Raw genomic sequence first — 26,089 nt, forward strand, 5'->3', positions numbered from 1 at the left:
GTTATCTCATTTCTGAAGGCTTCCCATTCTCCAGCCATCCCTTTACCTGTGAACATCTGCCTTCAATCAGCTTTCGAAAGTTCTTGCCTAATACCGTCAAAATTGGCCTTTCTCCAATTTAGAACTTCAACTTTTAGATCTGGGCTATCCTTTTCCATTACTATTTTAAAACAAATAGAATTATGGTCGCTGGCCCCAAAGTGCTCCCCCACTGACACCTCAGTCACCTGCCCAGCCTTATTTCCAAGAGTAGGTCAAGTTTTGCACCTTCTCTAGTAGGTACATCCACATTCTGAATCAGAAAATTGTCTTGTACATACAAGAAATTCCTCTCCATCTAAACCTTTAACACTATGGCACTCCCAGTCGATGTTTGGAAAGTTAAAATCCCCTACTATAACTACCCTATTATTCTTATAGATGGCTGAGTTCTCCTTACAAGTTTGTTTCTCAATTTCCCTCTGACTATTGCATTAAGGAGTACAGCTAAACTACGTTGATAAGGCAAGCCTTTTTTCTTCAGACATTTTTTGTGTTGTAAAATTTGTTGAATAACATAACAAAATCATTTCACTATGCTCAGAAATTTGGGTAAAACTATCTGCCGTTTTGATTACGAAAGTCAGATTCTCTTTGCTCTGCAAATAATACTTTATGTTGAGCAATTACTGTCTTAAAAGACTTTTTAAAAAAATGTCAATGTTTTCACTGATATTATAAACTCTAAGGATGCAGATGAGTTGAACTAATCACTCAGGCATATTCTATTCTCTACAATTCTTACAAGTAATTTCTCCTCCTGTGCAGTTCCACAGTTCATTTTGCATTCCAAAACCTTTGAAGGAAAGGCTTTGCAGTCATATTTTGTATGTAGTTCACGTACACATTTCAGCACATGAATTTATCAGGTTTCTCTTTTCCAGCTATCATATTACTCAACCGATAACGGGCCAACTGAAGTTTTCACCTTCAAAGAATGCTAACTGGGATTATACTGAGCACAAAGTTGGATATGGTGTTCACAATATCTTTAGCCTTCAATTGTTATTTCACTGAAGTGGCTTCCAAATATTGTTGGATTGCACTGATCAGTCACATTCATACTCAGCAGAAAAGCATTCAACCCACCATTGCAGCTAGTTTATCTGAAGAAAACCCTGTTAATGTCAGTTAAATGTGTATTTATTGTGCAGCATAAGACCAAATGAAACAGGAACTACAGTAGGCTGTTCAGCCCCTTTAGCCTGCCCACCCTTCAATAGGATTGGTGCAGATTCATCATTCCTCATGTCCACTTTCCAGCATTTTCTCCGTAATTCGATTCCCATATTGTGAAGAATCTGTCTCAGCTTTAAACACACAAAAGGGCTCTGCCCCCACAGCTCCCTTTGGCAAAGAGTTATAATGATTCCCAATTCTCTGAGAATTCTTCTCATCTCAATCTTAACTTGGTGCCCCTTTATTGTGAGACTATGCCCTCTGGTACTAGAATCACCGGTGAGGGGAAAGATCTTTTCAGCATTTACCCTGTTGGGACGGTACTATGGATAAAAAGCACATAAAGCTCAAGACAATTAAAATTCTTGACATTTCTGGGAACAATCATCACTCGTTGCATTCTCCATAAAAGCAATTTTGTGCAGATTCCTTTTGCTTTGATCTGCACAAACTATTTAAATCAGAAAATTAGGCACTCTATGGAAGTGAGTTTTACCAGAGTATGAAGCTTTCATGACAGCAATTTTTCACACCTGTGTTATAAACATTCACTACATCTGGTAGACTGCTGTTTGCACATGAATTATAGAAATGGCAGCTGTTCTTTGCAAATAGCATTATAACTTCCTTATTAGGGCTCTTATGGTGCAATTGTAGCATTCCTCATCTCTGGGCTAGAACAGCCAGGATTGGTGATGAGATGCCCAACATTCAGTCTTCATCCCCTTTGAAGAGAAGGTCTTGACCCTTGATGATGAGGACTGGGAACAGTCATGTAGAAGTACTGAAACATCTACGTCTTGACAATTAAGTAAGAAACATTGTCCATTGTTGTGTTACTCTCTAATTAACCCTAAAGTGAATATATTCTCAACATCTTAGAACTTCTATCTTTTATTCATAAGGTATTCTCTCGTGTCTCCCACATTAGCATAGTCTCCAAACCAAGACTGTGGCTCTGCAAGATATGACCTCCTCTACCTCTGAGATAAAGTGTACAGATGCTTCAGAGGATTCTTTTGCAAAGCTGTCTCCTGCATCCCCCAGCTCAGATACTGGGATTATGGTATCAACATTGGCCAGAGTAGAGTGAGGACCTGCTGGTGAGCACATCACTGCCACCTCTTTGCAGCTGATCCAGGAAGACATGCACCAAACCTCGGCACTCAGAGGATTGCTAGAGACCAGGTGCAAGACCCACAGGACTGGCAACTCCTGACCTCATTGACATGCACAAGAAGACAAAGGAGCAGCAGGCAGGTTTGCTGGGCAAACATGACATGACTGCAGCTATGCCACTGGGGCTGCCCTGGTATACAAGTGTCTAGCTGCTTCTATGGACAGGTTGGTGGCTGCTAATGGAAAGCCAGTTCCAGCACTCCCAGTGTTTATTGGCTACCTACAGAGACTTGCACTCCATCACTCTACCCATAGCTGTTCAGTAAGGAAACAAGGGAAAATTCACTCCAGGTGCCAGTTCCTTACAAAGAGAAGTACAGTGCCAAGAGGAACCCATTCGAAGGAGGAATCACACTCCGGCTCCCAAGATTACCTGTGCTGTCTTCACTTTTGAATGGGCAACAGCAGTCACATTAGTTAAGAAAGAAACAATGGATAGATGACTATTTGGAGATCAGGAGGACTTATTTCTGGAGTTATCCTGTTGAACCACCAAGCAACAGAATGCGTTTGCTATTGTGCTCATGACCTTAAGTGAGTCTTCCTAACAGTACAGTCATTACCAGCTTGGAGTCACAACATGTGCAAGTGGCCTTGAAATAAATCTGCAAAAGCTTCCAGAATATATATTGATGTCTGTCAGCTTAAGGTGGTATACATTTATCCTCTGTAATAAGGTACAAGGGAATTGACAATGATGCCAATTTAGACAGACCCTTCCTCTAGATAGTTGACATCTGTACTTTTAATGGGTGTGGTTATTTTCCTCCAAGTAGACCCCAGAGGTATAGGTGGTCGGTACTCTGGCACAAGGGCTTGAACAAATGGGCAATCCCATTTCTATAGATCACCAAACCTAAGGCTGAATTTTATAGGTAGCAGCCAATTAGATGGCGCCCCTTGATGTGCCATACAATTAGGAACAGCAGTGTTCTGCCAACCTCCAATGAAAGGGCTGACACCAGGCCTCAGTGGTGGGGGCAAGGGATAGGTGAGGGTCACAAAAGGCAAGCAACATGGCAACACTGCTACCACTGAGTGACCATTAGTGGGGGCCACATCATGCATGCCCCATAACAATGTATCCTCCCACTCCTTGGAGCACACCAGGAATTATTCTCCGGTCTCCTCAAGCAGTTTCCTAATAAAATGTGTGTGTCAAAGCTGTTCCTTTAACAAAGTTATGATATCCTTGTTTTTGTTTTCCAGAGAGATTATAAGCAACACAGGTTCCAAAATGTCTGAGTTTGGATGGATGTTAGGGCCAATCTGTTTACAGTTAACAGATACTGCCTCAGGCAGATGGCTTTCAGGTTTAAAAAAAACTTGTATAAGGAAAGGGGAGTGGCCAGTTCTCACAGCTCAGCTTTTCTCTGATCTGGTTTGAATGCGGCTGTGCGTGTGTGTGTGTGCGCGCGCGCATGCCCACATGAAAAAAGGCTGCTGGACCCTACCTCTCTTTGACTTCTTTCCTGTAAGAACTTGTTTGATTTTACCTTTTGTGCAAGACGTGTTTATGGGGATTGTTGTAAGTATTTTGGAATAGCATCATTAAGTTGGGATAATCTGTTGGGTTTTCAGATAGGATAAGTTATTCAGAATTCTGTTTTCTTTTCTTTGTGTTTCATTCAGTAATCTTGTAAATAAATTATGCTTTGTTAAAATGAAGTAGTTTGACCATCTGATTCTCTCCTGGAATATCCACTGCACACTTGCTTAAATCAAAGAGCAAAGTTAGGGTCTGGGCTACATTCTTGAAATGTTTTGAAGGGTCTAGCCTGGTCCATAACATGTGGTAGAAGCAAGAAGCCTTTGGGTGGCCATTTAACTGGGCCCTGGGCAGGCTGGCTATTGGTTTACAACCCTGCCATGGCAAAAACAGCATACTGCTGCTTGGAGATCAGGTCCATCACACAACAAAAGCCTTTTTGCTGATATTTCTTCCTCTCATTCCATCTTCAAAGGGTCCTAAACTCCCAACAATTGAGTCATTAGCATAAAATGTGTCCAATCAGTCTACCTTCTCCATACTCGTTCTCTGTGAAACAGTCCAGTCAGTTCCATTCCTATACTTACTTGCACTAATTTTACAGAGAGAGCTAGATGTCCAAAAGCAAGGATTGGTAAAGGTTAGAATGCAGGTATAGCAAATAATTAGGAACAAAAATAGATTGATATTATTTATTGCAAGGGGAATTGAATACAAAAGCAGGGAGGTTATTCTTTAATTGAAAGCAATTCAGAGAATGTCTGCTCAACTAATCTCTGGAATAAGTCGTTGTTTTAAGAGGATAGTTGAGACAAACTAAACATGTATCTGTTGACGCTTTGAAGAGTAAGAAGTAACTTGATAGAAACTATAAGACCTTGAAGGGTCCTATGGAAGAATCTCATCTTTCAAAATGATGGGTTGCCCATTTAAGTTAGAAATAAAAGGGATATTTTCCTCACAGAAGTTTGTGTGTCACTGGAACTCTATTCCTCAAAAGGTGTTGAAAGTATAGTTATTGAATATTTTCAGGGCAGAGGGAAATAGATTCTTGGTAAGTAATGGGTTGAAGTGTCATTGAGGGAAGCTAGAAATGTGAAGTAATCAGGTCAGCCATGATCTTATTGAATAGCAGAGCAGGCTCGAGGGGCTATGACGCCTACTCCTGCTCCTACTTCATTTATTCGTATGTTTGGTTCCTTAATAGAAAGATCAAACTCAATAGAGCCAAGTAAAATTGACCTATTATTTGCCCTGGGCCACTTAATGTTGCCAAATTCGAATATGAGTGTCTACACACACAGGAGAGTCTAAATACAGAACATTGCAATTAAAAGTTAACATTGCCCATGATTACAAGTTAATAAACAATATTATTGTTGAGGTTATCTTCCTCAAAGATGTCCACAAGGGGGCATTCTATGCCCTTTCTTATGGTGTGTTTGAGGTGGAGAGGGTATTCAACCATACAGGAGGGCACCCCACCACCTCCCTATCTCCACACAAATTAATTCTAGGGTGCGAACACCCATGGTAAGTTTTCCTTGCCTGCCACCAATTAAGTAGCTAAGGAATGCTAAGTAAATGATTAATGATCACTGGAGGGGCTCAACCCACCATTGCTGGGATCAACACAGTGTCAATGGGCCTATCATCATGTGGCATAAATGACAAGTCAAGTTCCATGGGGTGTACTATGGTCTTCTAGTGGTCTCTGAGGGCTGGAGTTCCACATGCATAGTCATTTAGTGTTCAATTGAGAGATGCAGCACCCAAAACTGGTGGTGGGAGCAGGGGGGGTGGAGGGGGGGAAGGATTGGAGGAATTGATAGCCACTTCCCCCTGCTTGCAGACTCCTCTCCTGTCACATGCCTCCATCTCTGACACTGCTTTTAGCCCCAATGTACCTTTGACCCGGTCACTGTGCATTTCAGCAGCAACCACCACCTCTCCTGGGAAATTACTCAGCATAAGACTCCCACCCTCTGATTGGCCAGCAGCCTGCAAGAGATGGGCTTTCTGCCCGAGGATCCTTGGTTTTTGGGAAGGCCTACTGGGGATCAGTTAATAGCAATGGGTCCTCCTAGGGAAGGCAATGCTGGTTGCCTGGCAGCTCTATAGTCATGGCATCATAGAATTATAAAGTCAACCAGAATGGAAATAGACTCTTCAGTGTACCCCATCCATGCTGACCAAGTTCCCAAATTGGATTAATCCCACTTCCCCGTATTTGACCCATATTCCTCTAAACTGATCATATTCACGTACATATCAAAATGTCTGTTAAATGTTGTAAGTGTACCTGCATTTACCACTTCCTCTGACAGTTCATTCCACATATGAACTCTCTCAGGTCCGTTTTAAATCTTTCTTCTCTCACCTTAAAAATACACCTCCCGAAGTCTTGAAATCCCACACCCTAAGGAAAAGACCTTTAATGTTCACTTTATCTGTGCCCCTCATGATTTTATAAACCTCTACAAGATCACCCCTCAACCTCCTATGTTTCAGTGAAAAAAGTTCCAGCCTATCCAGCCACTCCTCATGACTCAAACCCTGCATTCCCAGCAACATCATAATAAATCTTTTCTGAACTCTCTACAATTTAATAAGATCCTTCCTATAGCAGGGCGACCAGAACTCTACACAGTACTCTAAAAGTAGCCTCCCAAATGCCCTGTACAACTTCAACATGATGTTCCAATTCCCATTCTCAATGGTCTCAGCAATGAAGGCAAGTGTACTAAATGCCTTTTTTATCATCCTGTCGACCTGCGACACAACTTTCAAAGAACTATGTGCCTGAATTCGTCAGTCTCTTTGTTCAGAAACATTATATAGAACATAGAACAATACAGTGCAGAACAGGCCCTTCAGTCCTCGAGGTTGAGCCGACCTGTGAACTAATCTAAGTCCTCCCCCCTACACTGTCCTATCATCATCCATGTGCTTATCCAAGGATTGTTTAAATCTCCCTAATGTGGCTGAGTTAACTACATTGGCAGGCAGGGTATTCCACTCCCTTGCCACTCTCTGAGTAAAGAACCTGCCTCTGACGTCTGTCTTAAATCTATAATCCCTCAGTTTGTAACTATGCTCCCTTGTACAAGCTAACATCATCATTCTAGGAAAAAGACTTTCACTGTCTACCCTATCTAATCCTCTGATAATCTTGAATGTCTCTATCAAATTCCCTCTGAGCTTTCTTCTTTCCAATCAGACAGACCCAAGTCTCTCAGCCTTTCCTCATCAGACATTCCTTCCAAACCAAGCAACATCCTGGTAAATATCCTCTGCACCTTTTCCAATACTTCCACATCTTTCTTGTAATGGGGCGACCAGAATTGTACACAATATTCCAAGTGAGGCCGCACCAGCGTTTTGTATAGTTGCAGCATGACATTACGGCTCTGAAACTCAAGAGGGCATACTGTGTGTTAGCTTTTATTGGTAGAGGGATTGAGTTTTGGAGCCATGAGGTCATGCTGCAGCTGTACAGAATTCTAGTGCAGCTGCACTTGGAGTATTGCATACAGTTCTGGTCACCGCATTATCGGAAGAATGTGGAAGCTTTGGAGAGGGTTCGGAGGAGATTCACTAGGATGTTGCCTGGTATGAAAGGAATGTCTTACGAGGAAAGGCTGAGGGACTTCAGGCTGTTTGCATTAGAGAGAGAAGAAGGTTGAGGGGTAACGTAATTGAAATATATCAGATAATCAGAGGGTTAGATAGGGTGGACAGAGAGGGTCTTTTTCCTCGGATAGTGATGGCTAGCACGAGGAGACAGTTTTAAATTGAGAGGTGATAAATATAGAACAGATGTCAGAGATAGATTCTTTATTCAGAGAGTAGGGAGGCATGGAACGCACTGCCTGCATCAGTTGTAGACTCGCCAACTTTAAGGGCATTTAAATGGTCATTGGACAGACATATGAATGAAAATGGAATAGTGTAGGTTAGATGGGCTTTAGATATGTTCCACATGTCACACAACATTGAGGGTCGAAGGGCCTGTACTGTACTGTAATGTTCTATGTTGTTTGTTCTAACTATATAAGTCCTGCCCTTGTTCATTTTACCAAAATGCAATACCTCACATTTATCCAAATTGAACTCTATTTGCCACTTTTCAGCCCATCAGCCTAGTTGATCAAGATCCCTTTGTAATCTTAGATAGCCTCCTTCACTGATTCTCATCCAATTTGTCTACATAGAAGACAAACAACAGTGGACGCAGCACCAAACCCTGCAGAACACTGCTGGTCACAGGCCTCCAGTCCGAAAAACAACCTTCAACACGCCATTTAATTTTGTATCCAATTAGCAAGCTCACCCATTCAGCATTCCATAAAACCCCCACAAGACCCCATCACATAGTAGAACAGTTCCATTTTTCAAGAACTGATACAAAAATTCACTTTCAAATTAGATGCAAGGGCAAGAAATGAATGAACCTAATGATCAGAACTAAAACATGCACTCCCAAAGAAGTGTCTGCCGTGAGCAAATGGAAAAAAAATTAAAATTCTTCAGCCTTGAGTTAATTTGTGGTTGTGTGCTAGACTGCCTTTGTTCTGTGCCATCAAAAGAATTACTGAATAAAATCCATAGGTTTCTCCAGAGGAGATATTTTGGAGGGCAAATGAACCACATCACTTTCAGATATCTGTTTGATCTCAACTATAGACAAGTTTCGAACAGTGGCTGTGAAGTTAGATCCTCTCAACTAGCAAGCAAAGCACACTGTGGCATGTTCATGAATGTAAAATAGGTGATTTAAAAATGTAAGTAAATACCAAAACTCAATTGTTTGTGTTTCTCCTGTGAAATGCACAGGACAGCATAAAACTGATTAAATTACATCAAAATCACAAAAAATAGTATCAAATGCAAAATATTACCAATGTAATATTTTCCTTATTATGTTGTCATAAATTGAGCTGAGGTCTTCTACACTAAGGCTGCAAATAATTATTTTGCAAAAAAATGCCATGTTGACCCTAACAACTTGCTCATGCAACAGCTGCAGAACATCACAGTGTAATAATAATGAGACTGTATGCAAGCTTGAAATCTAATTAGTAAGTTTCAACTGTCAGTATGAAACAAAAAGTACAGATACAAATAATAAATTAGAGAATTGCATTATCTATGGAGATTATGTATGGGTGTGTTATTGAACAAATTTTCCAAAAATTGGCTCAGTGTGAATTTCAGCAGGTTTCGTGGAGAGTTTCATTCTGTGTGATCTAGTGAATTGCCTAATGCAATTTTCCACAGCTTAACTCATTAAAGTATGTACCACACTTCCATGGTGCCACCCTCACACTCCACAACGGTGAAATGCTGGAAAGTGCAGAGGGGAGAGTAGAAATTGTAAAGGGCTTGTGGTTGGCCACTTTGAGTCTTGGACACAGCTATTAAAGACTTTATTCAAATGTATGCCAGAAATTCACTTGGTTTAAAAAAAGTCCATCGTCCCATCTCTCACCAAAAGACAGTCAACATATCAATTTATACTGTTAACTTTCACAATTCATTACAATGTTACAATTACAGTCCACTTGCCAATGACTATCTTAGCACTTACATCACATATTCTTGTCAATAAACAAGGCTATACTGCAGATGCCTCTTCAAATTCTCATTAACCCTGCGAAGTATTGCTCTTAATGTGGCTCTACGTCCTTCTCCTTTCTCTCCATTATCACATCAAGGATATTACTCAACTTTGTGAATATCGTTAAGTTTAACGTCTTCCATTCTTAGCTAAATTCCCATAAAATTGGCAATATATCTGAATATATAATATTGACCACATTTATCGTCATTCTTAGAGAAAATTCTCGTAGCTAAATTGAGTCTGTTCTATATTATTATTTTGTTTTATTCATTCATCGAATGTGGGTGTCAATGGTTGGCCAGCATTTATTGCTTGACCTAGCTGCCCTTGAACTGAGTGCCCTTGCTAGACTATTTCAGAGGACTATTGAGAGTCAACCACATTGCTGTGGGTCTGGAGTCAAATGTAGGCCAGACCAGGTAAAGACAGCAGACATTAATGAGCCAGATGGGTTGTTCCTACAATTGGCAATGCTTTTGTGATGATCAGTAAATTCGTAACTCCAGACTACTTTTATTGGATTCACATTCCACCATCTGCATGGAGGGATTTGAACCTGGATTCCCAGAACATTAGCTGAGTTTCTGGTTTGATCGTCTAGTGATAATACCACTAGACCATTGCATCGACATTACATGCACATTTAAATATCAATGTTAACCAATTTTCAAAAATAATCTCTTAGTCCTCCAATCACATGATATACAATGGTGGTGCCAGAAAATTGTATAAAGATAAGTCAGTGGTAAGAAATCTTTTAGAATTTAAAATCCAGGACAGTATTAGCAGTCAGTCAATTAGTGAAATACAGATTAACTCAAGAAAGTGAGCATGTATTTGTTAAAGGTAAATTAGGATTATCTAAACTGAGTGAGTCTTTTGATGATGAAACTAGATGGTTAATATGGTTGATTGGTGTGCATAGACTCCAAAAACATGCTTAATAAAGTATCACATAATAGTCAAGTCAACAAAGCTGAAGTCCATGGGATAGTAGCAATAGGTGTATAAATTTAACTGAGTGATTAGAAATAGGGGATAGTAGTGAATGGCCATTTTCGTGCTTCTTGGAGGTATAGAGCAGGGTTCCCTTCTGATCAGAACTAATACCACAGTTATTATTGATACATGGCCTAGATTTGGGTGTACAGAGTGCAATTTCAAAATCTTCAGAAGACATAAAAATTACAAGTTTCAAGAACTGAGGGAAGGATGGTGACAGGCCTCAGCAAGTTAAAGACAGGCTGGTGGAATAGGCAAGCACATTGCAAATGCAGAGACATGTGAAATGATTAATTATGGAAGGGAGAATAAGGAAAGGGCAGAATAAACTGAAGTATCCAGGTCTGAGGGAGTACAGAAACAAAGACACCTGGTTGGGGGTGGGGACGAGCGGAGGGTGGTAGATGTACTCAGACTTTCGGGGTGGAGAGGGAAAGTTAAGGAAGTGGATCAACAAAAGGCAGATGTATTCCCAGGCTTTAGAAGTGGAGGGCATTGAGTACAAAATCAAAGATTTGCTGAAACTAAATGTTTTTTCCTACAAGTAATGTCTGTGTCCCCACTGCTTAGGTTCAAATCGGCTGTCCTTCCCAGCCATGACACCCTGCAACTATATCCCTGCATTGGATTTCCTTGTGGGGCGGCAACCATTGTCCAATGCCTATAGTGGCCTTGGAGGCATCTGTTTTCTGGAAGTTTGATCATGGAGCTAAAGGTGTGACTGAAATGAGCACTGATGAAGTCCCACACATATAGGTTATGTATGGGTTTCCCAGCAGAAGATGATTTTGGCTTTACTCACTTTTTGCCTGCATGCATTCATTCAATATACATTCTCTTGTTCAACAGGGGAGCTGGGATGGTGGCTTGATTCCAACCATTGTTTGCGGTAGGGGAGATTATGTTGTGTCTGGAAGGTGATCAGGTTAGGTCCAGAGGCAGAGGGCTCAAGTCAGGCCAGATCAAGGCCAGCGGTCAGGCGGGAGGGGAAAGGGAGCGTTGAATCAGGTCTGGAGGGAGGCGTTTAGATGAGGTATGGTACAGTGCAGCAGTGGGATGAGGTGTCAGTTCCTGCAGTGGCGAAATTTGAATAGTCCTATTTTATGTATTCATATTTTGAATATATGCTAATCATTAAGTGCAACCTACTCAGTGCAATAAACACACTCTTGTCCACAGCTTCCTTTTAATATAAACAACAGCAATTTCAAACCCTGCAAAGAAGTTCTACATCAATTATGAACAGAAATAAAACATCTTTGGAACAAATGTAAATGTTTAATTAGTATGATCATTCTGAAAGTAATGTGATCCCTTTAGAGTATTACGTTTAAGTTGTTAATAACACATTTTCTGTTAATCTCTGTATTACAGTCACCATCTCAACAGTTAAGTTCTCCTTATATAGTATAATTTATAATGCACATGTTTTCTGTTAATTTTGATCAATTAATCTTTACAGAGTCTAATGAACCTGTTATGATTTTATTATATACTAATTAAAATACTCTGTTGTTCTGCACTCATGTACTGTGAAGAACAAAAACAGCAAGATCTGCTTTGTTGTCATTAGAGATTTGTCCTAAAATGCTGCAGTTATTTATGAATCCTATAAAACTCAGTTGTAGCTAGCATGAAATACCAATAAACAATTGTATAATTCAATGTAAAATTTAAAGAAGTCCTGCACTGATTAGTTAATCTCTATGTTTGTATTTTATGTGTTACTCTGAGTGCTTATGGTGCAGTAATTTTATTTGGAGCGTTGCATGGGACAATTGGCATGCTTGGGTGACATCCTAAATCCATGGAGAATGTGCAATACATTCTCAAATGCCCAGGAGCTTCAAAAGTAGCATGCAGCTGCAGTTGGAGGAAGTGTACAAGAGCCTCTGTTAGAATAAATGGTCTGTTTGTTCAGCTAGAGTGGATGTCTGCCATCTGTACAACACAGAGGATTAAGTGTGCTGAGAAAACACACTGAAGTTCTTTAATGCCATGTTTTTCTAAAAGTTAGTTTTACTCTCATAGACTTGTAGATGTTTACTGCACGGGGAGGCCATTTGGCCCATCCTGTCTGTGCCTGTCTGACATCTTTTGGCCCGTGGCTCATAGCCCATGGGTATGCATACCAAGGACCCTCTGGTTTTTAGCACTTTCTGGGATCCTACCATTAATAGAATAATCTCTTGTTAGCCTACACTTCACATCTTTGAATTCCATTTACCAATATTCTATGCATCTACAGTTTACGGCTCCTCCTTACTATTTATCAAGCTTACCATGTTTTATGTCATCCGTGAACCCTTTAATCACACCCCTGACATTTAAGTTCATATCATAAATGTAAATTACAAACAGCACTAACTCTTGCAAAACCCCACTTGAAATGGACCCCCAGTCCTAAAAGCATTTCTCTATCAACACTTCCTGTTTCCTGCCTCTCAGCCAATTTTGGACCCAACGTGCCATATTGCCTTGGATCCCATGGCCTCTTGTTTTCTTGACCAGTCTGTCATAACAGACCTTATCAGAAGCCTTGCTAAAATCCATCCAGATCACTACAAATATAATCAAGTTTGTTAAACACTATGTCCCCATAAAAAACAATCCATGCTGTCTCTCCCTGATTTAACTGTGTCTGTCCAAGTCCAGGAGTCCTCTCCAAAGTCAAGAGCAGCAAATACATAGGAACACCACCATCTGGACATTCCCCTCCAATTCACTTACCATCCTGACTTGGAAATACAATGCCATACATTCAGTGTCAAAGTCTTGGAACTCCCTTCCTATGGGCATTATGGGTCTACCTACAACATATGGACTACAGTAGTGAAAGAAGGCTATTCACTAGTACCTTCTCAAGTGCAACTAGGGATAGTCAGTAAATGCTGATCACTCAGTGATGCCCACAGACCATGACTGAATAAAAAAAACATATTCTGTCACCCAGAATTCTTCTTAATATCTTCCCAATGCTGAAATTAGACTGACTGCCTAGTCTATCTCTTGCCTCTGTTTTATAATGATGGGTCAATATTAGCAGTCCTCCAGTTCTCTGGCATCTCACCTGTACCTAGACACAGTGTGAAAATTAGTACCAGGGCCCTGGATATGTCCTCCCTTGCCTCCCTCGCCTCCCTCTTCAGCCTTGTACACATCTTATGGAGGCATGCAGAGTTATCCACTTTTAAAGTGGCTAAATCCACCAGTTCTCCACCCTGATGTCTATTCCTAGGTCATCCTTTTCCAATATGAAAACTGATGCAAAGCATTCATTGAGGACAGTGCCCTTGTCTTCTGTGTGTACACACAGATTACCTGTATAGTCCCTAATGGGCCTGCCTCTCCTTAGTTATTCTTTTGCTCTTTATATGTTCAAGAATACTTATTTGGGATTTCCTTTAATTCACCCATTAATCCACACACTTAGCTGTCAGAATTTCCTTTTTATGTTCCTTCCTGTTCCTTTTATAGTCATCTATGGGCTCTGCCATATTGACTCCTTGGAATTTACCAAAAGCTTCATTTTTTTCATTGATTCTATGCTTTATATCCCTTGACATCCAGTGGTTGTCGATCATAGTCCAACCCTTTATCTTTACCGGAACATAATCACTCTGTATTCTCAACATTTCCTCTCAACATTGAATGCTTAGAATCATAGAGATGTACAGCATGGAAATAGACCCTTTGGTCCAACCTGTCTATGCCGACCAGATATCCCAACCCAATCTAGTCCCACCCGCCAGCACCTGGCCCATATCCCTCCAACCCCTCTCACCCTAAACCTATGCCCTCTAGTTCTGGACTCCCCGATCCCAGGGAAAAGACTGTGTTTATTTATCCTATCCATGCCCCTCATAATTTTGTAAACCTCTGTAAGGTCACCCCTCAGCCTCCGACGAATAGCCCCAGCCTGTTCAGCCTCTGTCTCAAATCCTCCAACCCTGGCAACATCCTTGTAAATCTTTTCTGAACCTTTTCAAGTTTCACAACATTTTTGGCTAATCTGTATTTTCATAAAATTAACCTTTCCCTCAGTTTATTTTTATTCCCTATATATCCTTATCCTTTTCTATAACTACCCTAAACCTAACTGAGTTATGATCACTATCTCCAAAATGCTTAGGACTGATAAGCTTTCCAACTGCCTGGGCTCATTTCTGAATATTACATGCTGAACTGTCCCCTTTGTGTGCAAGGTGGGAGGGAGCAAAATTATGAAATTGCATCCAGGAGATTTTTTTTAGCCAGTACGTAGAAAATGCAACAAAAATATTCTATTTAATATTTGTGTAGTTAAAATTCCCTTTTTTTTCTTATTTATTCATTTGTGGGATGTGGGTGTCATTGGCTGGCCAGCATTTATTGCCCATCCCTAGTTGCTCTTGAGAAGGTAATGGTGTACTGCTTTCTTGAACCGCTGCAGTCTGCCTACTGTAGGTTGACCCACAATACCATTAGGGAGATAATTCCAGCATTTTGACCCAGAAACAGTGAAGGAGTGGTGAGATATTTCCAAGTCAGGATAGTGAGTGGCTTGGAGGGGAACTTGAAAGTGGTGATGTTCCTGTACATCTGCTGCCCTTGTCCTTCTCGTTGGAAGTGTTCATGGATTTGGAAGGAGCTGTCTGAAGACCTTTGTAGGTAGTACACACTGCTGCTACTGAGTGTCAGTGTGGAGGGAATGGATGCTTGTGAAGATGCTTCTATAGAACATAGAACATAGAACATTACAGCGCAGTACAGCCCTCGATGTTGCGCTGACCTGTCATACCAATCTGAAGCCCATCTAACCTACACTATTCCATGTACGTCCATATGCTTGTCCAATGACGACTTAAATGTACTTAAAGTTGGCAAATCTACTACCGCTGCAGGCAAAGCATTCCATACCCTTACTCCTCTCTGAGTAAAGAAACTACCTCTGACATCTGTCCTATATCTATCACCCCTCAATTTAAAGCTACGTCACCTCGTGCTCACCGTCACCATACTTGGAAAAAGGCTCTCCCTGTCCACCCTATCTAACCCTCTGATTATCTTATATGTCTCTATTAAGTCACCTCTCAACCTTCTTCTCTCTAACGAAAACAGCCTCAAGTCCCTCAGCCTTACCTCGTAAGACCTTCCCTCCATACCAGGCAACATCCTCGTAAATCTCCTCTGCACCCTTTCCAAAGCTTCCACATCCTTGCTATAATGCGGTGACCAGAATTGTACACAATACTCCAAGTGCGGCCGCCCCAGAGTTTTATACAGCTGCAGCATAACCTCATGGTTCCGGAACTCGATCCCTCTATTAATAAAAGCGAAAACAATGTATGTCTTCTTAACAACCCTGTCAACCTGGGTGGCAACTTTCAAAGATCTGTGTACATGGACACCAAGATCTCTCTGCTCATCTACACTACCAAGAATCTTACCATTAGCCCAGTACTTTGCATTCCGGTTTCTCCGACCAAAGTGAATCACCTCACACTTGTCCGCATTAAATTCCATTTGCCTCCTCTCAGCCCAGCTCTGCAGCTTATCTATGTCTCTCTGTAACCTACAACATCCTTCATCAATATCCACAACTCCACCGATCTTAGTGTCGTCTGCAAATTTTCTAACCCACCCTTCTACACCCACATACAGGTCGTTTATAAAAATGACGAACAGCAGTGGACCCAACACCGACCCTTGCGGTACACAACTAGTAACTGGACTCCAGGATTAACATTTCCCATCAACCACCACCCTCTGTCTTCTTTCAGCAAGCCAATTCCTGATCCAAACTGTTATATCTCCCACAATCCCATTCCTCCGCATTTTGTACAATAGCCTACTGTGGGGAACATTATCGAACGCCCTGATGAAATCCATATACACCACGTCAATCGGTTTACTCTCATCTACTTGTTTGGTCACCTTCTCAAAGAACTCAATAAGGTTTGTGAGGCATGACCTACCCTTCACAAAACTGTGCTGACTAGCCCTAATCAAATTATTCTTTTCTAGATGATTATAAATCCTATCTCTTATAACCTTTTCCAACAGTTTACCAACAACTGAAGTAAGGCTCACTGGTCTATAATTACCTGGGTTGTCTCTACTCCCCTTCTTGAACAGAGGAACCACATTTGCTATCCTCCAGTCTTCTGGCACTATTCGTGTAGACAATGATGATTTAAAGATCAATGCCAAAGGCTCGGCAATCTCCTCCCTGGCTTCCCAGAGGATCCTAGGATAAATTCCCATCGGCCCAGGGGACTTATTTATTCTGTTGCTGCCTTATTTCAGCCAAGTTATATATGACTAAAATTTGATTATATTTGTGAGCCTTGATGTCTCCCTGACTATTTGGCTGTCTACACTATGAAACCAACAGTGTGTTTGCTCCTTGTGTTTATTATTTTGACTTGTATGGCCTCATATTTAAGATCCATTCACGATCACATTCTTTCTCACTGCTATAATTAACTCCTTAATCAGTACTGAGACTCCTCATTTTCTATTCCGCTCTCAATCCTAATGCCAGAAATGTTGAGCTGTCAGTCCTGTCCATTTTCCAGCCATGTTTTGTTCATATCTATTATAGCATATTCCCATGTGTGTATCTGTACCTTCAGTTCATCTGTCTCATTCCTTAGGTTTCTTACATTAAAATGTATTTCATTTAGCCTACTTCTTGCACCTCAAACCTATGATAAGTAATTTGCTGATTGGTGTATGATAGATTTATTTAATAAAGCACAATATCCACCTGTCAGTGACGATCACTGCAAGAAAAGTGATGCATCTTTTAAGCTTGGTTGCCTACATTTCTGGCAGTAGTGGCTTTAAGGGTTTGGTGAATAAATCCAGTTTTGTGTTGAACGGTATGTTGCAATGACTGGAATATGTGACTTGAATGATGAATGATTTAATTTACAATCTAAATAAAGAAAGATTGATTGAGTTATGTTCAGGTTTTCTGAAAATAAAAATTCAACTCAGAGTAGCTTCTATCTGTTCCTCATAAAAATTAATTTTGATACCTGCATTTTAATCTCCCTTTCATACTGAGCCATACACATAATTGCAAATAAAATCTTGAACTGAATAGCAAAATGTGTGTGTGTGCTAGTTGGTAACCCTTTAACCAATATTGAGGGACTATCAAAATGACATAACTAACACGGTGAACTTACATGGTCACATCCCTGTTAAAATAACACTTCCTCTGCACAGTACATTGGAAAATCCTTATCACCTACATTTCCCCGAAAAGAGTCTTCATTTAGTTTCAAAATTCAGCTTTTTATCTGTTTCACAGAAGATTCAAATCAAATGAAGCTAAATAGTGCCTGCTTTTATTTCTGAAAACTGGTTTATTTCTAAATTTTGCCACATTTCATTTCACAGGCATCAATAATAAGGGCATTTTCACCTTTTCAACTGTCAACAAAACACAGCTAAAATATTTTGTCCTTTTTTTCTTGGATCAAGGTGTAACTGATCTTTAAAACATATTTAATTAACATTAAAATTAAGAAAGGATATTCTAGGACTAATCCATTTATTCAAGTTTGGAAAAAATACAGTATATTTTAAAAATCAGCATTAATTTTACTTGATTCAATTTATAACTCACTTTTCTTCAATAATATAAAATTACTGGATAAAATCTGTTGGATAATAAAGAAAAGTATCCATTCATTTCACTGACTGGACAGTACCAGTGCATCCTGGAAAAATTATGAACTGCACTTGACATCCTTGTGACTCATAATCTGAATTGACACAGCATTGTGGCCCTGAGCAAAAGTACCAAATTTACAAAACAAACTTACATAACTCAATTTATTGAAATATCATAAACATAGTAATATGTAATAACACATAAAAACGAAGGCAGAATTTATGACTGCTCTGGGTCAATTACCTCCCAATCTTTTAATCCAACTCTAAGGCTACATTTTGGCCTTGATCGCCCTGCATTAAAATTCACATAATATGAGATGGTATTGTATAGAAATAAGGATTAAACTTCTGACTTTAAAATGGCATCAGCATTGCAATTATGTGCCATTGTCTAATTGTTAACTACTTTCAAGTATCTCTTATTCACTGGAAGACTGCAATTGCCTTTGATTCCTGGGACTCCAATATTAATTCTATACAAATGTTTAGGTTTTGAATGTTTTAAAATCTCACCCATCTACAATGCTGCAGGAACTCAGCAATGAAGCTGGTTCACACTGATAAAGGGAATGAGGGAGATACAATTGTAATAAAACAAATTCTGACTGGTCAGAAAGATGACAGCATAGATTTTTATTCATTCATGGAAGGTCAATGTTGCTAGCTGGGCCAGCATATCACGTCCATTCTAGTTGCCCTTGAGAAGGTGGGGGTGTGCTGCCTTCTCGAATTGCTGCAGTCCAAATTGCTCTAGGTAGACTTATAATGCTTTTAATGAATGAATTTCAGAATTTTAACACAGCAACACTAAAGCAATGATGATGTATTTCCAAGTCAGGATGGTGAGTGCGTGGGTGGGGGACTTGCTGGTGGTGACATTTCCATGCATCTGCTGCCCGTGTCCTTCTAGATGGAAGTGGTTATAGGTTTAGAAAGTTTTGTCTAATGAGCCTTGAAGAACCTACACCTGTGCATTTTGTAGATGGTACACACTGCTGGTATGTAATATTGGTCGTGGAGGGAGTGAATGTTTGTGGATGTGGTGCTCATCATGTGGCTTGGTTGGTCCTGGACTTTTTGAGTGTTGTTGGAATTGCACTCATCCAGGAAAGTGAGTAGTATTCTATCACAATTCTTACTTGTTTTTTGTACATGGTGAACAAACTTTGGGAAATCAGGTGGTGAATTACTTGCTTCTGAGCCTCTGACCTGTTCTTGTAGCCAGTATGTTTATGTAGCAATTCCAGTTCAGTTTCTGGTCAATGGTAACCTCCAAGGTGTTGATAGTGGGGGATTCAGTGATTGTTATGTCATTGTATATCAAGGAACAATAGTTGGGTTCTCTCTTGTTGGAGAAGGTCATTGCCTGGAATTTGTGTGGCACAAATGTTGCCTGTCATGGCACTGCACTAGTGATCTGAGGATCCATGTTAATGATTTGGAGACACAAGTTCTGGCAGCTGTTAGTATTTAAATTCCTTCAATAAATATTAAACCAGACACAAGGCTAGGGCAACTGTCACCACCTGGTTCACTATTCCCCTTAGAGAGGGAAAACGGCTTTCCTTACCTGCTTTGTTCTGCATAGAGTCATTGAGTCATTGAAACAACTCATCCATGCTGACCAGATATCCCAACCCAATCTAATCCCATTTGCCAGCACTTGGCCCACATCCTTCTGAACCTTTCCTATTCATATACCCATCCAGATGTCTTTTAAATGTTGTAATTGTACCAGCCTCCACTACTTCTTCTGGCAACTCAATCTATACAAGCACCATCCTCTGTGTGAAAAAGTTGCCCCTCTGATTCATTTTATATCTTTCCCCTCTCACCCTAAATCTATGCCCTCTAGTTCTGGACTCCCTCATCTAAGGGAAAAGACCTTGTCTATTTATCCTATTCATGCCCCTCATGATTTTATAAACCTCTATAAGGTCACCCCTCAGCCCCTAACGCTCCAGGGAAAACAGCCTCAGCCTGTTCAGCCTCTCTCTATACCTCAAATCCTCCAACCCTGGCAAAATCCTTGTAAATCTTTTCTGAAACCTTTAAAGTTTCACAACATCCTTCCAATAGGAAGGAGGTCAGAATTGCATGCAATATTCCAAAAGTGACCTCACCAATGTCATGTACAGCCACAACTCCAACTCCAATACTTAATACTCTGACCAATAAAGGAAAGTGTACCAAATGCCTTCTTCACTATCCTATCTTTCAAGGGAGCATGAATCTGCACTTCAAGGTCACTTTGTTCATCAACACTCCCCAGGACCTGATCTGATTTGCTTTTCCAAAATGCAGGACAAAACAAAAATTGCTGGTCTGTTTACTGCTTTCCCCTTCTGAACCTAATAAGCGCAATAATCTGTTGTTTCACAAATATTGGGCTTTGTGGAAAGTCATTAAGCATAAAACACGGGGTTGTGGCAGCTTACAATTCATGGGTACAACAGCTTTGGCATTATTCATGTCAAATGCTCAAAGCAGAGTTTTAAAAAAAAGTTGTCAGGATATATCTTGTGATATAGGAGGAGAAAAGTCCTTCTTTACTATAAGAAATTTCAACAGACTTATCATGGCATACCTTATCTTTCCAAATTAAATGATTCCAGAAGTGAATTTTTTTTTACATTTTCTGTTTCAAACTAATCCAATCTTGTGTAATCTAAGGCTTGAAGTAAACAGATTTAAAACTGAAATCTTTCAAGGTTTTTGTTTTATAAATGTCAATCTAAACTTTCAGTATAATAACTAAACTATTGCACCTTCAGCTACACAACTGGTCAGCAATCTATACCATCACCATTAAGTTTGTGTTCCATTACAGTGCTTCCTCTTTGTGACTCGAGAGACAGTAGTTATTGCAATCCATAAATTACTCAGACTGTAGGAATTCACATTTTAACAACCCAGCATTTACTAGCTTTAAGCCATCACCAAAAGATACCTTGGACAGCATATGTACAAAAGGCTGTTTGTAATCTCTTAAACAGAAGTAACTACAGGCACTCAAGGTTGTTTATATTGAAGGAACATTGACTGAATTGGCACAATCTTCACACTGACTTCCTCAGCTCATTTCCAAACATAAATATTCGGTTTCTCAAATCTCAAGGTAGTTCCTTAAAAGTCTTAAAAACTCTATCTTAAATATATACAAATACATGCATTTACATTAGGATAATACGCTATAAAGGAACAAAATGGTTTGGTTTAAAATTTGGTTTAGCTGTAGAAATTTGGAATATTTTTACACTAAAGAGAAATAAATAAAAAATTGCTAACTTTTGATATAAATATTGACAACTGCATTACATAAACTAGTGCAACTTAGGTCTATGGCCTGTTCTTTACAGAACTGTTTAAGTGCTATGCTGCACTCAGCAAAATTCACCACAGAATGAAGGCACCAGATGTGAAATATCAATGGGTAAGCCAAAAGAAAATACTTTTCTTGTAAGAGCATCAAAGAATACATAATTGCACATGGCAACCAAAGCAGTTTTAAAAGAAAAATATAGAGCTGTGCTGACCTTTTAAAATATGTCAAACTTTCTGCTTTATTAGCGATCAAATGCTGCCAGAGGGAAAAATAAGTACGGTTCATCTGTTGATGTAGGCATTGGTCCCTGCGATAATTTGTGGGACCAATATTTTAAACAGGCCGTGCAAATGCCTGAAACAGCAATCAGGTCCTTTGAATATATTGGTGGAGGCCTGTTGAAGGCCTTTTCATAATCAGTTCCAGCTAAGCAGAGCTGTTATTGATCCTAAATCACATTTCTTTAGTCATGGCTACCACAGAAAGATTCATTTGAGAAACGTTATTTAAAAGTAAGACTATCCCGTACTTTTCATCAGCAAAACCTCTTAACCCACACACAGTCCCAGCTGAAATTGTGACCAGATCTCAGGTGGAGCAACCACTATCGATAGCTCACTCCAATTATTTTGATGACACTAGGACTCAACGTCTAGTGATTTACAGGCCTGTCGTTCCCTTCACCCAGACTAATACATACCCATCATTGCTCCACTTGCTTTAAAAAAGTACAAGCAGGTAACTATAATTTGACTGTCACTTACTAAATCAGCAGGGTATTGTCAAATTTTTAGAAATAAGTTCTGTAACACTGGACAGAAAGAAAAACCCTTAATTTTTTTGTTTAAAATCAGGCTTTAAAAGGTATATTATAAAGGAATATAATTTCCTTCGACTTTTTACAATTAATGTTTTTTTGGCCCATGTCAACAATTTTATGTAGAATGTAAATAGTTTGGATTTATGGAGTCCCTTCTCCAACCTGAGGATGTTTTAAAGCTCTTCAGAGACATTGATTTATGTTTGGTTTACTTCTTGACTCTGTTCTAATGTAGTGAGCCAACTTTTGCATAGCAAGGTCCCATACAGAACTGAAATAAATTACTCAAGAAAGTTTCCACTGCAGGGAGCATTCTGAAGAAACTATAAGCTTTGGACAACTATCCCCTTTTAAAGGAGCAGTCTGTAGCTAGAACAATGCAACACGGGTTGCAGATTAATCACTTTGGAACATTCAGGGTAGGCCATTCATTCCCTCAAGCCTGAATGATCATCTACTTCAATCCCATTATCTCACACTACCATCATATCACCCTTGATTTCATATGAATCTAGAAAACTTCATCTTCAACCTCCCCAGTATATGCAGCCCTCTGGGGTTGAGAATTCCAAAGCTGCACTAAAGTCTGTTTGTAGAAGTGCTTCCTCATCTCAGGGCTAAATGGGCTGCTTTTAATTTTGAAGAGCTTGCCTGCTGATTCTCGACACAGAATCATCTTTTTAGCAGCTATTCTATATGTCCCCTTATGAATTTTTACAGCTTCTATCAGATCGTTTTTTTTTGTTCTCCAGAGAATATAGGTCCAGTCTCCTCAATCTCTCTTCATAGGTCAGGTTAACCTTCCCAGGAACCAGTCTGATGAACCTCTCGCTATGATGAGTATATTCTGCTTTTGACAAGGGGAATGGAATCAGAAACAATACTCCTGCACAATTCCATGCAATTGAAGCAAAACTTCTTTGCTCCTACACTCAAATGCTCTTGCAGTAAAAGCTAACATACTTGCCTCCACATTCCTCGCTGCACCTGCACACTACTTTCAAAGACTTATGAACAAGGATGCCTACGTCCCATTGGAATTCAACACTTTCCAATCTCTCACCATTTAAGAAATACTCTGCATCTTTACTCCTCCTATCAAAATGGATAACTTTACACTTGGCCACATTAGATTCCATGTGCAATGCACTTGCCCAACCATTCAATCTGTCTAAAGCCACTTGAAACCCCATTGCATCCTCCTCACCATTTCCAAGAGGTTCTGTATCAACTGCAAACTTAGAAACATTATAGTTGGCCCCAGTGCCAAATCATTAATATGAATGATGAATAGATAGAGTCTAAGCCCTGTGTTAACACTGGTTCCAGCCTGGCAATCTGAGAATCATCCATTTATTTCTACTCTCTTATTTTCAGCCTTAGTCCTCAGTCCATGCTAGCACTTTACCCCCAGTTGCAGTTGCCTTAATTTTGTTCACTAACCACCTGTTGGACTGTATCAAAATCCTTCTGAAAATGAAGATGTCACACTATGCCAGGGATGGGTTACCCAGCTACAGTGATATAGTCCTGCAGGCACTGGCCAGAATGTTGGAGGCCAAGGAAGATGCTCTGTTTCTGAATGGGGCAATCACAGCATCATAAATGGGAGCAGGTGATGAGGGCGATTGCTGGAAAACGTGTTTTGGCCGTAACATGGCTGCAGTGCTGCAAAAATGGATCACAGTCAACTGAGCTTCAGAAAGGCACCCGTGGAAATGTGTGAGTGCAAGGGGCTGGCAGACAGAAGTATGGGTTACATACTTTAGCATCAAATGGGACCTGTGGTCTGGATGTGTGGGGAATACTTCATGCTGTGAACATTGCACCTGTTGCAGGACAGTGTGGGTGTCAAATATGTACGTGGGAGATCTCAGGAGCTGCTATAAGCATGCATGCTCATAAACTGCTGCTGTACCCATCAAGGTGAGCCCATATCATTCTCTCTGCTTGCTTGATGAAACCACTCAGAGCTGGTGGAAGCTCACGATGTTTGGAGGAAGGTCATATGACATAAGACTCCTTGCAATCTTTGAAGAGGGAGCTGCAGAATTTGCACATGAGGAGCAGGATTGAGCAGGCACAATGCAGAGAGTGGAGTCTCACAACAATTCAGTGAAGATGCCTCCAGTCTGTTGTTAACACATGGACATATAAGACTAACATCTGATCACAGTTGTCAAAAGGGATTGTGCACAACCGTTGGCTAATTCTTTTTGTCCTTAGTCCAGGTCTTCACCACTATCACAAAATAAAAAGCATGAGACTGTCTTTCACTAATTCTACCTCTATTTTCATCTCTATCTCCACCTCCTCTTCCAATACTTCCTCTGAAAATGGACCATAAATACATTCACCCATATCCTCCAACAGCATTGATACATTTGCTCTAGATTAAACTCGGGGTCACAGACACATGCCTGCAGTGACAGGGATTGTGACACTAAGGTTTCTGACACTCGGAGGACTGTTGGAGACAAGGCCCCTGCTGCGCTCTGTGCGAATGATAACTTCCGAAACCAAACCTGATGGAGATACAGAGACAGGCATTGGGACATTTGGCAGAGATGCCAGGGACCACGTGTGGACTAGAGCAAAAGGTAGAAGAGTCAGTCTGAACTCTTTATTTTCTCGTGATCTGACATGTCAGTGTTTTGTTGCCATCATGAAAGTGTTGGAGCTTGTCTTTGAGAGATTAGTCCAGCACCACATTCAGTAGCTGCCAGAGCTTCATACCATCATGCCAGCCAGAGATGCAGAGAAGCAATAACTAGGCAAAAGGGTGATGAGATACTTTGAGTGAGTGCACCTTCTCCTTAAGGAATCAGCCATTGTGCACCTTCCTATGAACTATAGGGGAGGGTCTCCAGCAAGGCAGCCCAGCTGCTTCATCTCAAAGCACTCCAAGAGTGCCCTATTCTTCCATGCTCCTCTCCCAGTAAATCCATCACCTCCAGCTTGTGGGCTGAGACAGTACACCTGCACATATACAGGAACCCTCAGCCACTTGAAGGCCTCTAAGCCTCAGACTACCAGGGGAATGGCTGCCAAAGTGGTCAATAGTCAGCAGGATGTAGCAATCAGCAGCAGCCCCAACACTTCCCCCACCCTGCTGCACCCAGTCCCTGTAAACCTTATCCAGTCATCAATCATCCTCAGGACTACAATAACACAAAGAAATGTGGATGCTGGAAATCTGAAACAAAACCAGAAATTGCTGGAGAATCTTAGCAGGTCTGGCAGTATCTACAGAGAGAAATAGTCGACATTCTAAGTCTAATGACCCCTTTTCAGGACCAGCTGCAAGAAATGGTGCCAGTCATTTTTTAAACCACCTTTCACCTTCTGCTGGACTCTCCAACTTTGCCCCTTCACCCTTAACGTATCCAATATGACCTTGCCTCTACCCTCTGTTACTCTTTAATATGGTATCTTTGACCCTATAAACAACACATTTGACACGCCTTCTTTCTTCTCTGAGCTTATACTCAGTACCCACCCTGACTCTGATGCTTTCTATTATCTGTGCCAATTGAACCATATATTTCAGTGAGATTGTCTGACACCAATCACAACTCTGAAACTCTCCCACCACATTCACTCTCTGACTGTGACTGCTCCCTCTGCTGCCCAATACTTTCAGTTCAATCTTTAGTATCCCACTATTGACAGCAGTGAAATCCCCTTTTGGACGATCTGTGTCTGATCACACATACCCTATCCAATAACATGATCACCAGGATGCTGCCAGGCTGTTCCCTC

The sequence above is a fragment of the Chiloscyllium plagiosum genome, chromosome 11, assembly GCF_004010195.1.
Source record: "Chiloscyllium plagiosum isolate BGI_BamShark_2017 chromosome 11, ASM401019v2, whole genome shotgun sequence".
Classification (NCBI taxonomy): domain Eukaryota; kingdom Metazoa; phylum Chordata; class Chondrichthyes; order Orectolobiformes; family Hemiscylliidae; genus Chiloscyllium; species Chiloscyllium plagiosum.